Source organism: Helianthus annuus, chromosome 17 (genome assembly GCF_002127325.2).
Source record: "Helianthus annuus cultivar XRQ/B chromosome 17, HanXRQr2.0-SUNRISE, whole genome shotgun sequence".
NCBI classification, from domain to species: Eukaryota; Viridiplantae; Streptophyta; class Magnoliopsida; order Asterales; family Asteraceae; genus Helianthus; species Helianthus annuus.
Genome location: NC_035449.2, coordinates 47,388,786 through 47,394,457, shown reverse-complemented (window position 1 = coordinate 47,394,457; position 5,672 = coordinate 47,388,786). Strand labels below are relative to the sequence as shown.

General features: G+C 27.5%; 1 long non-coding RNA gene across 1 annotated transcript; it reads left to right on the top strand.

The window, feature by feature from the left end:
* Positions 1-2,012: 2,012 nt before the first annotated feature.
* Positions 2,013-4,780, top strand: LOC110926198. Its single transcript, XR_002585032.2, has 5 exons — positions 2,013-2,057; positions 3,014-3,106; positions 3,340-3,431; positions 3,790-3,857; positions 4,689-4,780. It is a non-coding gene; the product is annotated as an uncharacterized LOC110926198 (long non-coding RNA).
* Positions 4,781-5,672: the final 892 nt, after the last annotated feature.

The following is a 5,672-nucleotide window of genomic DNA, read 5'->3' as shown; positions in this document are numbered from 1 at the left end:
GAAAACGTATATACCCAAAAAAATTTATAGAACCGGGGGGTCGAAAACATATATATCCAAAAATTTCTATACGAAAACTACATATATAATACTACTGGCCGAAAAGTTCGGGGGGTCGGACGCCCCTCCCGGCCCCTTCAAAGCATCGCCCCTGTCAGGATCGGTACTGGTATATCAGTTATATACGGGCATCGTACTGGTACCGGTTCCCATTATTCGTTACGTGTACTGATACCCATTATTACTGTTTTTCGATACCAGTACTTTTGGTACCGATACAGGTTTGATACCGAACTTATCCCTAAAATAAGTATTCTTAAATAGGATTCTCATCATCAACCACACTCATTTCGTCTCAAATGATATCTTTTCCTCTTTACACTTGGTCTCTACCTCCCCATTCGTCTCTCACTTCTTTCGAAGGTAGAGGTTTGATATCATCTGTTTTTTAACCAATTTGAGCTTTCCCCAAATGATTTGAAACACTATAGTGAGTCAAACTTTTTCTATTATGATTAAATATTTTCAAATATTAAATACATCTATATATATATATAAATGAGATGTGATTTGGGCTAGGTGGCATTGGATTTGGGACATTTTTGCTGATGTGGCAACTTATATTTTTGAGTTTAGGAGGGAATTCTCAAATGCCTTCATCATTCACGATTTTAACAAAAAAGTGGGGGGATCCGGCTGTGATTCGGGTCACCCAATATTAAAAAACGGATCCTATATATCATCTTTACCAGACCACCATATCTCATAACCTCACTTTTCACAAACCCTACATACCATTTCCTAAATCTGCTTCTTCGTTTTTCAGAGATTCATCGTCCTTAGGTATGTTATTATGCCATTCCTTCTTTGTTTTCGTATTGTTAATCTAATACATCTTTGATTTTTTTCGATTTCATCAACTATCTTACATATTCAGATGAGATTCATAAGGACGACAATGTTTTGCTGCTTTCTTCATCTTCATGTAAATGCTATTTGTTTCATGTTTCCAGATTTGAAGAGATCGATTTGTTTGCTGTTTAATAATGATTTACGATGTGTTTTGTCATATCTAGGGTTTGCTTGTGGTCTTTCGTATCCGTCAAAACCCTAATCGACCGGAGAAATCGTCAAAACTTCTTCACAATATGGTTAGTTTCTTCTCTCAATTTTGTTATTCAATCATCTTTCATCCACATTCAATTTTACAAACCCTAAAGCTCATCTACGGTTTCATCTGTAATTAGATCTTATACTGTTTATTTATGTTATTAGATCTTATAGGAACTTTTTTTTGTTCAAAACCCATTCGACATATCTTAATCATTTTCGTTGTTATTTGTTTGTAGATCGTTCCACATAATTTGCAGGTATGTAATTTATATTAGATTGTTATTTATTGTAAATGTTTAATGTGAATTTTTGATGATTTTTATGTTTTTTTTTGTTGATCGAACCTGTTATATGTAAGTTTAATCAACAATCTATAAAAAAATTGTTCTTCATCTCCTTCTCCGCAGATGCTTATTGTTTGATTTTTCTTTTTTTTTTTCCGTTGTCTGTTGGTTGTTTGTTGATGATGATTTTGCATTATCCGATTCCAATCATATGAAATGATATTTTGTTGATGTTCTGATTTTGTTCTCATGTTACTCATATTTTTATTTACAGTCTTTTAGTTTGTTGTTGATGATGATATGTTTTGATTGTGTCCGATGTTTCTTGATTGTGTTGATGAAGATTTACAGTGGTCTGATATTTTTTCATCCGGTATAATGTTTTTGTCTTTGGAATATTGATTTTGTTTCTAAAAAATAAATATTTTTTATTTTTTTAAACCGTTTCTTTTTATTTTTTGATTTGGAAGTTTCTCAATTGATTAAATTATCTTTTAAAGCTTATTGATTGTTGATTTAGGAATATTGATTGTTTTTCTATAAATATTTTGCCGTTTTCTTTTTTTTAAAAACCTTCATATATATTTTTCAGATATGCATCCCTTGCACAGCAGTCCTTCATTTTTAAAGCTTATTGATGAAGATGACCCGATATTTTTGGTACGTTTATGTGTATTCTAATTACTAATCATATTTTAAGTAAACTGATATTTATCTTTTTTTTATTTTGTTTTAAACTTATAGCAAATAAATGGTGATTTATATTTAGTATGATAATTTATGGCATTGGATGTTTGTGATATAATTTTCAGAATTCAAATTTTAAATTTTAAATTTTGAGGTTTCTATTTTAAATTTTAAATTTAAAATTTTGAGCAATTTTAAATTTCGTTAGTGATTTATTTTTAGTATGATAATTTTGCGGAATTAAGGTTTCTGTTTCTATAAATAAATGGTGTTACGTTTTTTGAAACCTCAAATTTAAAATTTTAAGGTTTCTATTTATATTTCCGGAATTTAAATTTTAAATTTAAAATTTTGAGCAATTTTAAATTTCGTTAGTGATTTATTTTTAGTATGATTATTTTCCGGAATTAGGGTTTCTATTTCTATTTCCGGAATTCAAATTTAAAATTTAAAATTTTGAGCAATTTTAAATTTCGTTAATGATTTTTTTTGAAACCTCAAATTTAAATTTTAGTGATTTATTTTTAGTATGATAATTTTTCCGGAATTAAGGTTTCTATTTAAATTTTAAATTTAAAAGTTTTCCATTAATGTGTTTCATTTTAAATTTCGAATCTGTAAATTGAATTTAAATTTGAAAGGTTATTCTTTCCTAATAAGTTTGCTTGATTTACGGGATTGGATATTAGAGATTTGATTTTCAGATTTTAACTTTTAAATTTTAAAGTCAATCATTATTTTAAATTTAAATTTTGAAGTAAACCATTATTCTGTTTGATTTTAAATTTTGTATGCTTTGAAATCTTGATGTTTTTTATGAGATGCTTTGACTATATTATTTGTAATTTTAGGGATGCTTCGAGTCTTTGACTATTGTTTTTGTACTCGAGTTGCATATCTCACAAACTTTTTGTGTTTTGTAATTTTAGGTGAAGAGCTTCTTTCAGACTCCTTCCCCTACAAGGAACTATTGAATGGGTTCCTATGAGAAGTTGAAGAAAATGTATATCTTGCACTGTTTTGTGAGTTATAATTGTTTGTATTTTAGTTATAATTTTTGTATTTAATTAGTTTTTAATTCTTTAAAGATGTCTTTAATTTCTTTTTAAATCTGTTTTTGTTTCTATAAATAGATTAGTGTTGTTAAAGATGATTTTTGTATTCGAAATTATGATTCGGTTTCTGTAAATAAACTTTGTTTCTATAAATAGATTACCGTTATATTTTTTTTAAACAATGGTTACTTCCATTGCAGTTATGGATAATGAAAACAACGTTCCTTCGTTATTAAAGTCGATTGAGGACTATGATCCTATATTTTTCGAATTGTTCGTCGACCAAAAACAGGTTAGTTTAGTTTTGTTGGTGTTGTTTGTTTTTTGATATGTATAGTCTTTCTTTTTTATTTTTGTCTTTAGGTGTTAATTTGAAATTTTATGTGATTATCTTTTGAAGTTCTTATGGTTTGTTTTGTGAGTTATAATTTTTTGTATTTAGTTATGATTTTTGTACTTAGTTAATTGTTAATTCTTTAAAGATGTCTTTAATTTCTTTTTAAAGTTGTTTTTGTTTCTATAAATAGATTAGTGTTGTTAAAGATGATTTTTGTATTCGAAATTATGATTCGGTTTATGTAAATAGACTTTGTTTCTATAAATAGATTACCGTTGTATTTTTTTTAAAACAGTGATTACTTCCATTGTAGTTATGAATCATGAAAACAACGCTCCTTCGTTGTTAAAGTTGATTGGGGACTATGATCCTATATTTTTGGTATGTTTCTTAAGTTTTCAGTTTTGTGCACACAATAAGTTATTGCAACTTATATGTTTTTTTTTTGTTTCGATTGATAGGAAATACCATATGATTTTGCAACCTTAGTGTGGGGAGAACAACTTTCATATGTCAATGTCTTAAAATTATTGATGATGATTTATCGTGAGTCATTGAGTTATAATTTTTGTATTTAGTTAGTTGTTAATTCTTTAAAGATGCCTTTGATTTCAATTTTAAAGCTGTTTTTGTTTCTATAAACACATTACTGTTGTTAAAGATTATTTTTGTATTCGGAATTATGATTCGGTTTCTGTAAATAGACTTTGTTTCTATAAATATATTACCATTATATATTTTTTAAAACAATGGTTACTTCCTTTGCAGTTATGGATCCTAAAAACAACTCTCATTCGTTGTTAAAGTTGATTAAGGAATATGATCCTATATTTTTGGTATGTTTCCTTAGTGATTTGATTTTTAAATTTTAAATTTTGAAATCAATCATTATTTTAAATTTAAACTTGAAAGTTTTCCATTAATGTGTTTGATTTTAAATTCCGAATCTATAAATTGAATTTAAATTTGAAAGGTTAGACTTTCCTAATAAGTTTGCTTGATTTACGGGATTGGATATTAGTGATTTGATTTTCAGATTTTAAATTTTAAATTTTGAAGTCAATCATTATTTTAAATTTAAATTTTGAAGTAAATCATTATTGTATTTGATTTTAAATTTTGAATGCTTTGAAATCCTGATGTTTTTTTTATGAGATGCTTTGACTATATTATTTGTAATTTTAGGGATGTGCGTTTATTTTGATTCATTAGGTGTTTATTTTGGATGGTCCGGAGTTTTTGGCTGCAACTATGTTGGACAGAGATATGCTTGCTATTGCTATAAATTGGTACCATGTCGGTTGGTTTTGCTTGGTAAGGTTAGACTTTCCTAATAAGTTTGCTTGATTTACGGGATTAGATATTAGTGATTTGATTTTCAGATTTTAAATTTTAAATTTTGAAGTTAATCATTATTCTAAATTTAAATTTTGAAATAAACCATTATTGTGTTTGATTTTAAATTTTCAATTTCGAAGTCAATTATTATGTTAAATTTAAATTTGAAAGTTTTCCAATAATGTGTTTGATTTTAAATTTCGAATCTGTAAATTGAATTTAAATTTGAAAAGTTAGTCTTTCCTAATAAGTTTGCTTGATTTACGGGATTGAATATTAGTATACTTTGTTTATGGGTTTTAACTAATAATTTGATTGACTCGGTTGTTAGATTTGTGATGATGCGTCGGACAAACAACATTGGGAAAATATACAGCCTTGAGCCTTGGTAAGTTAACACATTAGTTAAGGTTATGATGTTTTTTCATGGCACCGACACATTATTGAGTAGTAGCGCATTAGGTTAGTGATATTAAAATTTATGCCTTGAGAAATTTTGTATATTGATTGATGTTTGAAATTGATTGTGAGGTCTTTGATTGTGCATTGTATTGCTGATTGATGTATGAGATTTTGTTGATTGGCATAAGGTATTAGATAAGATGTGTTTGAAGTTGTGAAGATGAATAAGTGAGACATGTGTAGCAGATATTAGTGAGTGCACAACACATTAGTTAGGGTTTTGAATTATTGCTACAGGTTAGTGATGTTAGAGATTGTGTTATGAGAAATGTGTAGATTGAATTATGTCTGTGTTTGATTGCGACACCTTTGATTGTGCATGAAATTGCTGGTTATATGAGATTTTGTTGATTGTAGACAAATAAGTTTGAACATAACTTATTAGATTTGAAAGTT